Source organism: Saccopteryx bilineata, chromosome 1, assembly GCF_036850765.1.
Source record: "Saccopteryx bilineata isolate mSacBil1 chromosome 1, mSacBil1_pri_phased_curated, whole genome shotgun sequence".
Lineage (NCBI taxonomy): Eukaryota > Metazoa > Chordata > Mammalia > Chiroptera > Emballonuridae > Saccopteryx > Saccopteryx bilineata.
This window is the reverse complement of record NC_089490.1, coordinates 225,010,392-225,023,217: the sequence shown is the minus strand read 5'-3', so window position 1 is coordinate 225,023,217 and position 12,826 is coordinate 225,010,392. Positions and strand designations below refer to the sequence as shown.

The following is a 12,826-nucleotide window of genomic DNA, read 5'->3' as shown; positions in this document are numbered from 1 at the left end:
AGATTTTTCAATTTGTCATTTTCTACCTTTGAGTCAGAGCCTAAGCTAAGTGGAAGTAATATCTTCATTTACAAAGAAGTTTTTCTTGGGAAGAATTTTGGTTTCGTCATGTATTTGTAAATTAGGAAATAGATATTAATCATTATTATTGCAGAGTTAAGTGATTTGTATGTGATTAGTTACACATAAAACTGGTATTAGGAAAGAAAAGAGTAGAGATCAGTTTTTAAAAGCCCATTTTTTTCATCTATTTTATATATTTTTTATTTTTACTGTTGCTCCAAATAGAAAGTATAATTCTGTATTCTCTTTCCCACTGGAAATGCAGAAAAGGAGAGAAGCATCTTATAATACCCACAGGTACCATCTCATTGTTTTTATTAATATTCTTCTTGTTATTATGTCAAGTTCTTATTTTTATTGGGGATAATACCAAGGGAGCTTTATAACAAGCTTTATAATATAAATTGTCTTATATGAGACACCATCACCTCTCAATAGCTTCTTCCCCTTCATCCTAGTTGTTCTTCTTGGGGTTACAACAATATTCTGAAGGTATTTTTTTCTTTTATTTTTCCAAGTGAGAGGAGAGGAGATAGAGAGATAGACTCCTGCATGTGCCCCAACCAGGATCCACCTGGCAACCCCCATCTGGGGCTGATGCTGTGCCCATCTGGGGCCATGTTCACAACCAAGCTATTTTTAGTTTCTGAGGTAGAGGCTCCACGGAGCCATCCTCAGCACCCGAGGCCAATGTGCTCGAATTAATCAAGCCATGGCTGTAGGAGGGGAAGAGAGAGATAGAGGGGAGGGTTGGAGAAGCAGATGGTTGCTTCTCCTGTGTGCCCTGGCCCAAAATCAAACCTGGGACATCGGCACACCAGGCCAACACTCTACCACTGAGCAAACTGGCTGGGGCCTCTGAAGGTATTTTTAATGTTTCTTCCCTTTTATTTTTCAATAATGAGAATACTAATACTTGAGTGAGAGGTTGAGACTCCTGCCATCTTCTAATGGAAGTAGTGGTCTCACTTGGACTCTAAGATTTTATCCACCATATTATAGATACAAACCAGTATATTTTCTACTTTGTTACCCTTTCATGTATATGTGTATATGTGTATATGTATATGTACACAGATGCATGTTACAGAGTTATCAAGGTTCTGAGGGAAAATATTTATTCATCAATACTTTTATGACTTCAGTAAAGAAGATGGGGCACATATATACCATGGTATACTATTCAGCTAGAAGAGGTGATGACATCGGATCACTTACAGCAGAATGGTGGAACCTTGATAACATTATGCGGAGTAGAATGGGCGAATCAGAAAAAAACAAGAACTGCAGGAGTCCATACATTGGTGGGACATAGGGGCGAGACTAGGAGACATGGACAGGAGTGTGGTGGTTGCGGGGGGTGGAGGGAGGGAAGGGGGGAAAAGGGGAAGGGGAGGGGGAGGGGGAGGAGTACGGAGAAGACTGGATAGAGGGTGACGGAGGACGATCTCTCTTTGGGTGATGGGTATGCAACAGAACTAGATGACGGGATAACCTGGAGATGTTTTCTTTGAATATATGTGCCCTGATTTATTGATGTCACCCCATTAAAATAAAAATTTATTAAAAAAATACTTTTATGACTTCAAAAAGTGTGAAGACTCAAGTTTAGATGAGTATGTTTTAAAGTTAGGGTCACAGAATCTTCCAAGAAATGGCAAGGACACTTAAGAGTAGGTCAATGAAGTCCTCTAGCTCTGGGATGTTCGGCACCAAAAGCAACCCAAACCCGTCCTCCAGGCTTTCCACCTGTGGCATTCCCCTCATCACAGGGGTCTGCAAAGCATTTAGAACTTGGCCTCTACCATCTGGGGCATCGTGATCATTGTGTCAGATGCTTCATTAAAGTGCTTTGAGTGTGATATCACACTGTAGCCTGAGTTACACTCTTACAGATGTTTTATTAGTTTTGCCATTTATATAGTCATTGTCTGTTGAATGTTGACTATGTAGGCACTAGGCATTTCATAGCAACCCTGGCTTCCTTAATTTTTAGCTAAGGAGAAGAAACCGAGACTCAATGATTGGCCTATGGTGACACTGCCAGCAAGTGGCTTGGATGGCACTTGAACTTGGGTCTCTGACTCCAGAGTCCAAACTCTTCTCCTCTGAGTCTAAGGGGTGGTAGCTCAGCATGCTTACCCACACTCTGCAGGCCCAAACAGAACCCATCCCGTGGTTTAATTTCTTCATGGGGATGCTGAGGGCAAAGGAGAGGTTCTTCGTTTCAAAACAAATGACTTTGGCATTCACAGGGAAGGAAACCCATAAATTTGGCAACAGCTTGCGCTGTGCGAACACTACTGCTTTGTTTTCCCCTCACAGCTCCTCATTAGACAGCTCCCTCCTGTGTGGTTGGAGAAAGGGCAGGAGACTTCAGAGGTGCAGCTACTCCTGAAGGCTCCTTGTTGCCAGAGCTGCTAGTCCTTGCTTTTCAAAATTTGAAAAAGAGGGGCGGCATTCATACAGCCCTTTCCCCTCCGGGTCCCAGCAGACTTCTGAGCAAAGAAACATTAGTGGGCTGAGGGAGGGGAGGCCAGAGGCAGCCTCCTTCCCAGAAACAGGCTTAGCCAGCCCTCAGCTCAGAGGAGTGCCGGCGTCCATGGAGGCCCACCTGCATTTCTTATTTATGTAAAGTTACAGAATGCATAAAGAGCCCTTAGACACCAGACTGGCAAGTGTAACTGATGTGTTCCCAGCCCAGCCCTAGCACATACCGGTAAGGGGTGATCTCCACGCTTTCTCGGAGATGCACGTGGCCGGGCAGATAAGCGTCGCCTGTGGTCCTTCATTACCAGCAAGGCTGAGAAGCCCTGCAAGTTTCCACCTTCCTCTCTTGCCCTGTGCACACATAAGGAAAGGCTGAGAGAAGTGAAGGACTTCCTTATTGTCACAGCTGCTGTCCCGTTAATGCCCGCTCCGGACCCCCAGCATCCCAGGACAGCATCACTGAGTGGTGTCACTATGCTGTGTCTCCTATTGTCACTGTGTAAGCTCTGTCATCACTTTGTTATAAGTCATGGAAGGGACGATGACTTGTACTTCCTCACCCCCCTTTTTTTTGTATTAAAATCATGCCCTTGTACATGGGGAATAACTTGTGTATTGACTGCTTACTTGTAATTTTTCAGAATTCTTATTTCTCACTTCTGAGAAAAGATTTCCCTGGGATGTATTTCTTGTCTTACCTCCTGCCTTTTCTTCCATTCTTTAATAAAAACAAATGAGATCTATCCTTTTAACTGATTTTAAAGTCACAATACAGGATTGTTATCTATAGACACATCGTTCTACAGCAAATCTCTAGAATTTACTTGTCTTTCAAAACTGAAATTTTATCTCCATTGATTAGCAAGTACCCTTTCTTTTAGCCCTGACCTCCACCATTCTATTCTTTGCTATTATGACTTTGACTACTTTGGATACTTTGTGGAAGTGGAGTCATACAGGATTTGTCCTTCTGTGACTGGCTTAAATTACCTAGCATAATGTCCTCAAGGTTCACCCACATTGTGGCATATTGCAGGAATTCCTTTCTTTTTTGTGACAGAGACAACAGAGAGAGGGACAGATGGGGACAGACAGACAGGAAGGGAGAGAGATGAGAAGCATCAGTTCTTTGTTGCGGCACTTTAGTTGTTAATTGATTGCTTTCTCATATGTGCCTTGACCGGGGGGCTACAGCAGACTGAGTGACCCCTTGCTCAAGCCAGCGACCTTGGGCTCAAGCTGGTGAACATTGCTCAAACCAGATGAGCACATGTTTAAGCTGGTGACCTCGGAATCTCAAACCTGGGTCCTTTGCGTCCCAGTCCAATGCCTATCCACTGCACCACCACCTGGTCAGGCAAGAATTTATTCTGTAAAGCTAAGAACTATTTCACTGTATGTACATACCATATTTTTTAATATGTCCATCCTTTGGTGGACATTTAGATTGTTTTCACATCTTGGCCACTGTGCATAATGCCACAGTGACTACAGGAGTGCTAATATCTCTTCGAGATTCTAATTTCAGTTATTTTGGATAAAAACCCAGAATTGGGAGCTTCATTCTTTTCTTAGCTCATTTTCTTCCCCTAACTCTTCCATCTCTGCTCTATAAAAAACCCACAATATCACACATGTGAATCTGGTTAATTAAGGAGCTTCAATTCTGCCTGACCAGGTAGTGGCACAGTGGATAGAGTGTCAGACTGGGACTTGGAGGACCTAAGTTCGAAACCCTGAGGTCACTGGCTTGAATGTGGGATCATAGACATGACCCAGTGGTCACTGGCTTGAGCCCAAGGTTGCTGGCTTGAGCAAGGGGTCACTCATTCTGCTGTAGACTCCTTCCCCTGTAGACTCCTTCCCCCGTCAAGGCACATATGAGAAAGCAATCAATGAACAACTAAGGAGCTGCAACAAAGAATCGATGCTTCTCATCTCTCTCCCTTCCCGTCTGTCTGTCCCTATCTGTCCCTCTCTCTGTCTTTGACACATACACACACACACACACACACACACACACACACACACACACAGGAGCTTCAATTCCTTAGGGTGTTTACTTACTTATTTAGGTATTTACTGCTACCAAATGTTCTGTGTTTAGTCCCCCGTTTTTGAACTCTAGTGAGATTCCCCCCCACTTTTTCCTTCCCCTTTCCTTCCCCTCCCCATCCCTCTCTGGTCAGAAGGTAGAATGGCAAGGCTTGTTTTTCCTACAAAGTATATTTTCACTCCAACAACCTTAAAATTTACCTTGTGGGACCATTGCATATAGTTAGATTCCTTTTAGCAACCACAGCATGTTTTTGCTTTTTTTTTTTTACAAAAAACCAAAGCACAGCCTTTATTTTTTAAAGCAACCCTAAACCATTGTAGAAGAATTGATTCCCAGATGTGCATTCAACATCCCATCTGTCTCTTTTCCCTCACCCTCTAAGTCCCTAGTTCTTCTTAGAGTGCATAAACCCTGCTCACAGAACTTGGGGACACTTCAGTTCTCAAACGCCACGTCCAGCCTAGAGACCTGCTCTGGGTGGAGGTGACTGAGGTGAAACATCTTCAACTATCAGGACATGTACACTGACCTCTGACCCAGGCCAGTACCCCAAATGCAACGATGGGGTCAGGAATGGTCGTGAACGACACTTATGGTAGGTTTGAAGGACTGGCTTCCCATCTCCTTTCTTTGAAGTTTTCATAGGATTCTCTGCAAAAGAATTCTGTAGTGAGCAGAGACTTTCTTATACTTTTGTAATATCATAAAGGTGCTTCTTTACTTCCTTAGACTGTGGCATATTGACTCTTTGCAGAAAAGTGGCCTACAGCCCCGGCTTCACTGTACCACATTGCCATGCAGAGTGGGGCCCCCTTGTTCCTACATTCTCTGAGCTAGCGTCATGGCAGCCCCTCAGAGATGGGTGACTCCCCCTGTTTCACAGGAGCAAACTAAAGTCCAGGGATGTTTTCCAAGGCCAGACAGCTAGTTGGTTTAGAAACCCGAATTTAATTCCAGTTCCAAGCATAGTGTTCTCTACCACATGTGATCACTTCCCAGCCATAAGCATTGACTTTGTGCTACTGTGAGAAAAATGGATACTTTCTCTACAAAGCCTCCAGGCTATGGGAATATTTAGGCTTGCCCTCTCGGCTAAAAAATGGTAAAAAGATAGGAAGAGCCCACATTTGGGAAGCCTTTCTTTTCTCACATTTTTAATGTGTCTCTCCTCCATTTAAATGTTTTGATTATTTTCCCCCTTTAAAAAAAAATTATTTCTGGCAACATCTGTCCACCCATGGGTCTCCCGAGGGAACACTGTTTACCGTGTCCTCTTTTTATGGGTTGTTCCCGCCGGGCTCAGCCCTATGGTCCACGCTGGTGCAGGCCCCGAGCCCATGACCTTTGTACGTACACACAGTGTAGGCTCCCAAGGCTAGAGTCTGCGGCATGGGGAAGCTGGATGAGAGCCTGGGAAGGTTATTTTGTTTAAATTCTTTCCTTGAAGTTCCTTTGGTGAGGAAGCCAGGCTGGAAATCAAACTAGAACAGTTGCATTTCATAGTTACAATGTAATTGGGGACTGTAATTCATGGCCATTAAATTGCTTCCTTTGAAGTATAAGAAAAACCAGAACAACTTTTACGGCCCCTTAACCCACAGGATTATGGTACACATGAATTAAAGTCAAGTGTGTTGTGGACTCTCCCAAGTATGGAGCTGGCAGACTTCCATCCTCACCCTAGCGCTCATGAATTGATTTTCAACTGGAAACTGGGGTGGGGGGGATCATAATCTTTGGAGGCTTTTCCTTCCCTCATCTTTGCTTTTTTACCAAACAGATAAGAGATGGGAAGGCTTATCATGGTGGATCAACTGAAATGGGATTGTTTCTCTACTGGCTCTCTTTGGAAAGGGCAGGAGAATAATTAATGTATGCTCAGCACTGCCTCATTGTCAGCCCTGTGCTGGCTGTTTGGCATACCTGTATTTATTGAAACCTCACAACAATCCTGTGTAGTTAATATTGGTGTTCCCATTCTATAGGTAAGAAGAATGAGATAGGCTGGAGAAATTCAGTAAGTTCAAGGTTACTCGGTAGGCAGTGGTATCCAGATTTCACCAGAGATCTGAGCCAAAGCATGTGCTTTTCCCCTCATCCTTTGTTGCTTTTCAGAACTCACACTAATATGTATAAGTATTTAATGATTATACATGTGATATTTATTATAAGCATGTCCCATGGCATCTTTCTGTCTAATGTTAAAATAGATGCCATTAGAAAAACAGAAAAAAATAGGAAAGTTAGTTATATATTGTTAGAAGGGCAGTGGTTATTTTCATTAAAAGTTGATAACTGAGCCTGACCAGGTGGTGGCACAGTAGATAGAGCATCGGACTGGGATGCGGAGGACTCAGGTTCGAGACCCCAAGGTCGCCAGCTTGAGCGTTGGCTCATCTGGTTTGAGCAAAGCTCACCAGCTTGGACCCAAGGTTTCTGGTTTGAGCAAAGGGTTACTTGGTCTGCTGAAGGCCCGCGGTCAAGGCACATATGAGAAAGCAATCAGTGAACAACTAAGGTGTCATAACGAAAAACTGACGATAGATGCTTCTCATCTCTCTCTGTTCCTGTCTGTCTGTCCCTATCTATCCCTCTCTCTGACTCTCTCTCTGTCCCTGTAAAAAAAAAAAGTTGATAACTGAGATGATTTAAAGATTGGGGGATGGATCTTTTGGAATGTGGAATGTAGAGTTATGCTTCACTTGTTCTAAGAGGAAGTAACCCATAGGAAAGAAAAACATTTGAACTTATATTGTACATATTTCTTAGTGATACATTCTGTCACCTGTATTTATTGCCTTGAAATATTTTTTTTTCCATTTTTCCAAAGCTGGAAACGGGGAGGCAGTCAGACAGACTCCCGCATGCGCCCAACTGGGATCCACCCGGCACACCCACCAGGGGGAGACGCTCTGCCCACCAGGGGGCGATGCTCTGCCCCTCTGGGGCATCGCTCTGCCGAGACCAGAGCCACTCTAGCGCCTGGGGCAGAGGCCAAGGAGCCATCCCCAGCGCCCAGGCCATCTTTCATCTTTGCTCTGCAGAAGGGAAAGAGAGAGACAGAGATGAAGGAGAGGGGGAGGGGTGGAGAAGCAGATGGGTGCTTCTCCTGTGTGCCCTGGCCGGGAATCGAACCCGGGACTCCTGCACGATAGGCTGACGCTCTACCGCTGAGCCAACCAGCCAGGGCCTGCCTTGAAATATTTTCAATATGGACTTATATCTAACAGTATTGGTTAGTCCCACCACTCCACTAGATGGCACTGTAGTAGCATGGATATGCCTGCTGCCCCACCATGGGTTTGAGAAGCAAATAAGAACTTTGTGTTCTGTTAGGATACCCCAAAGCTTAAGGAAGTGTGTATGAGAGCCTGAGTATAATTTTCACGCATCCTAACTTGGTATTTCTTCTCCCCTTTACCATCTTTCCCTCTATTCTTCTAGCATATCTCTTCGTGAAGCCTGCCCACCAACCCTCCTCACTTGTAACTCCACTCTTCTCTCCCTTCCTTTTCACACATCTTTTCTCTTTGATGGGTTACAACTCACTTACATGTGAAACTGATGGTCCTGTTGGAGCCATGCAATGGGACCAACTATGGGGGCTGCTTTGCAAAGTGATCATGTTGCCCTTGAGCCTGGAGTCTTTCCTCACACCTGGCATGGTCTTAGTGAGCTTGCTCTGCTGTTTTTCTCTACAATTAATTTGGTGCTTTTTCAAAAATTATGAGTTTGGGTCTAGCAGATACAATCAGAAGTATAGGGACTCTGGGTGGAGTGTGGGAGGTGTCCAGCTGATCTTGACCTTTTGGGGCATCATTCAGACCAGAGCTGAAGGGAACTGCGAGAGCCTCTGTGTGAATCCCTCTGTTCAGAGAAAGGTGATAGAGACCCAGAGGACCCGGTCTCATCCTGACCCGTTCAGTGCTCTGTCTGAGATGCTGCCAGCTTCCTCTGTGGAGGACCCCCTGTGAATGTTATTTCTTGTAGGGTCTTCATGTTTGAGTGTTACCAGTTCAGAGAAATGACCTGTGTTTGATTACCATTTGTAGTCCAAAAGAGAGTCATAAAATACATTTAAAATAATTTCTGTCTTTCCCGTAAAGTGTCATTGCTATGCGGAATTATTGCGTTTCATTTCTGTCTTCAAACCACATTTCAAACCAGGAGGTTTCTAGGATGCTGACAAGGGGGCTGATGTAAAAACCGACCTCAGAACATGACTTCCTCTTATCATTTGGTGTCTAGAATGAACCTACACATTGCCCCTTCATTGTACCTAGAGCAAGTACAAACTTTCAAAACATCTGTACCTGATAAAGTTGAAGATGGGTTGGCATGTGGAGGAAGTGCTATGGGAACCAAACTTGTAGGCGGGCAAACATGTTTGGACTCGCCTGGCGTATTTTTCTCTTTGGTGCAATTCATCATCTACTGAAATAAAACTTCCTCACTAGTCAGAAGCAACACTTTCCAAGATGTCATTTAATTCACACTAACACTTACAATGAAGTCAGGTGAATAGGTTGGAAGGCAATGTTTTGAGCTGGCCAAATATAATTCTAAATATGGTTCTATTGGCTGAGCTCAGGAGAATTATTTACATCAATCTTGCTTCCCTCTGTCAAAGGGGCTCATTTCAAAAGACACAGGTGAAATAAGATAAATATGTTGTTTATTGGTGGCCTTTGCCTTGCTACCATAAGACTTCAAAAATTAAGTAAAATCTTAGGTGAAATTTGTCTCTAAGTTATCTAGACCAGTAATTTTCAACCTTTTTTGAGCCACGACACGTTTTTTACATTTACAAAATCCTGGGGCACACCACCTACCAAAATGACACAGAATGACACTCTAACACAGTACATATTATACATATAGTTAATAATATAGTTTCTAAATGTATTTATACTCACTTAGTGTGAAACCTGGGCCTGTTTCAATGAACACAAAAGGGATATCCTGGCAGAAATGGTAGAAAGACACACACAAAGCTCTTCCTCAACAGTTCTCAGTCTCTCTGTTTTTAGTTTTTATCAGAGTCAAGCTTGAGAAGCTCAGCTCACATAGATATGTGGTTGAAAACGGGAGCAAATGTCAAAATAGCTTTGTTGGCCAGAATGGGGAACTCCTTGGCAACAGATAACCAAAAACTGCCCAAAGGAAGATCAACAAACTTTAGCTTTAAAGTTAGATAACATTGTGATGCATTGTATATCACCCTCTGCGGGGGGCCTCTTTTAAAAAGAAAAAGGTCAACTATCTATATACACCATCAGGATAGACATAACCAGCTGAGGCTGAGGCTTCATCTAGTGGTGGCAACATTTACCTCTAGTCCTGACCAGGATTAGAAATTGGGACTATGGGGAGGAGTAGCAGCTTCAACTACTCGCCGAGGCCACACAATGACAAGTGTGCTGCAGCCCGAGCGGGGCCTTCCTGGGTGTGGATGAGAAGTGGCCTACTATTGGTTCATCGCTAGTGGTCGGGATGAATCCTAGAAGGTGATTGATCAGTGAGCGTTCCCTGTGCCTCCACTCTTCCTGTCGCTGATAGCTGGAGGGAATGTGAGGGGAATGTTTATGTTCGGTTGGAGGCGGCTGGCGGTGGGCCGGATAAATAGCCTCCGCGGGCCGAATCCCGCATGCGGGCTGTAGTTTGGGGACCCATGTTTAATTTCCCTATGGCACACCTGACCATGTCTCATGGCACACTAGTGTGCCGCGACACACTGGTTGAAAAACACTGATCTAGACATTCAGTAGGTATAAAGTCTTTTTTCAAAGGAATGTAATGTTTTTGTTTTCCAACACTGTATAAACCAAGTAGGAAGTTAACAGATACTCACAGATATTGTTATATTAGTCGTGTTCTCTGCCTTCCAGAATGTTAGTTTCCTAGACAAGATACACTCAGCAATCATGAATGGTCAAGGCAATGCCTGTAGGCTTTGTTATCTTCATTAGTGAATGAGGTAGAAATGAACCTCCTTAATAACTGTTTTGGCCATGTTGCAAACTAAAAGACTGTAACTGAAATGTACATATGGTGGTGGCCCAGGGGAGGGGATCCAGGGCTGGGTTTTGAAGGTCTAGAGAAGTTTTCCATTATCTTTATTTTGGAGCGTGGTTGTCACTCTGGGACATTCTAGAGAGAATGGAAGCCCCTGGCAGACCATAGCCCCTCCTGCCCCACAGGCAAAAAAGGGAAAGAAGTAATATCTCTTATCTTCTCATCCTGGTTTTGTTTCTTCTTCTTTCTCTCTTCTTCCCATCTCTTCTGGGAAGAATAGAAAAGAACTGACACTCTTCAGTGTCCTAGTATGTGTCACCATCTGGCTGGCTTGAGGGTAGGAAACAGGGAGGGGCAGAGGAAACAAGGTAACTGGGTATATTTGTCTGTGGCCTGGCATGCACAATGCCTTCATTAGAAAAACAAGCACCAAGATTCATCTATCTAATCCTTATCAAGAATCTTTATTCTGGGGAATTAAGCAAGAGAAAATGTCTTCAGTCAACTATTATTGAGTATAAATGGGAGTCAAGAACAGTCACAGCCTATCTTATTTAACTTTTTATAATAGCCTTGTAAGATAGGCATAATTACTTCCATTTTATAGCAGAACTCAAAAACAGTTACGTGAACTAGCCAGCACATTGCTTGGAGCTTGGCAGAGAGACTACAAATACAATACTTGCTAAATGAAAAAGTAAGTAAAATATGTGAGAGAGCCAGGATTTAAAACTTAATTTTATAACCTCAAGTCCAGCACTCTTTCTGCTTTATGGTTCCTGGTCTTCCCAGAAGGGACTCAGGTGAGCCTCAAAGATCGGTGGAATCCTCTGCTGTGTATTCAACAGTTAGTGTTTGATTTTGAAAGAAGCAGAGTATGTCGGTTTCATTAACTGTTATCTGTCTCTTATTTTAGTTAGCCTCTAATTATTTATACATCCCTATTCTTAAGCTCCTTTGTTTTATTTGTTTGTTTTGTTTTTTAACTCACCCACATGTCTTTTATACCAGTAGGTGACTTAATTGTTAAAAGTATAGATTCTGGGTGCAAACTTCCTGAGTGTTAATCCAGGCACTGCCACTTATTAGCTGTGTGACCTTGGGCAAGTTATTTAACCTTTAGGTGTCTTAGCATCATTAACTTAAAAACAGGAATAATTTCAATTCCCAGCCAGGGCACACAGGAGAAGCGCCTGTCTGTTTCTCCACCCCTCCCCCTCTCCTTCCTCTCTGTCTCTCTCTTCCCCTCCCGCAGCCAAGGCTCCATTGGAGCAAAGTTGGCCCGGGCTCTGAGAATGGCTCTGTGGACTCTGCCTCAGGCTCTAGAATGGCTCTGGTTGCAACAGAGCGATGCCCCAGAGGGGCAGAGCATCACCCCCTGGTGGGCATGCCGGGTGGATCCCGGTCAGGCGCATGCGGGAGTCTGTCTGACTGCCTCCTCGTTTCCCATTTCCAACTTCAGAAAAAAAAAAAAAAAAAAACCCTCCTAAAAATGGGAATAATAACAGAACCTACATCAAAGGGTTATTGTGAAGATTATCTGTGTTAATATATGTCCTGCACTTGAAAACAATTTCTGGTATAGAATAAATACTATGTATACACATGTAGCTAATGTAGCACCATTATGAATATTATCATTATCCTGTGTTTTTCTACCTTTAGAAGGAAACTCTATGACAACAGAGTATGCCGTTATCGTAGTCTCCCTTTTGTTTTGGTTTTACATTTGGTTGTATTTATTTATTTTATTTTTTTATTTTTTTGTATTTTTCTGAAGTGAGAAGCAGGGAGGCAGACAGACTCCTGCATATGCCCGACCAGGATCCACTGGCAAGCTCACTAGGGGGCGATGCTCTGCCCATCTGGGGTGTTGCTCTGTTGCAGCCAGAGCCGTTCTAGTGCCTGAAGTGGAGGCCATGGATCTGTCCTCAGCACCCAGGCCAATTTTGCTCCAGTGGAGCCTTGGCTGCAGGAGACGAAGAAAGAGATAGAAAGGAGAGGGGGAGGGGTGGAGAAGCATATGGGTGCTTCTCCTGTGTGCCTTGGCAGGAATCACACCCGGAGCTTCCACACGCTGGGCCGACGCTCCACCACTGAGCCAACTGGTCAGGGCCTAATTGGTTGTTTTTATTGTGGTAAAATACACATAACATAAAATTTACCATCTTAACTATTTTTAAATGTACAGTTCAGTGG

At 43.7% G+C, this 12,826-nt stretch overlaps 1 protein-coding gene and 1 non-coding gene across 5 annotated transcripts in view; one reads left to right on the top strand and one right to left on the bottom strand.

Moving 5' to 3' along the window:
- Nucleotides 1–12,826, top strand: part of SMYD3 (SET and MYND domain containing 3) — a 790,876-nt gene that overhangs the window by 552,665 nt on the left and 225,385 nt on the right. The window lies entirely within an intron of this gene.
- Nucleotides 7,727–7,802, bottom strand: TRNAD-AUC (transfer RNA aspartic acid (anticodon AUC)). The gene has a single exon. It is a non-coding gene; the product is annotated as a tRNA-Asp (tRNA).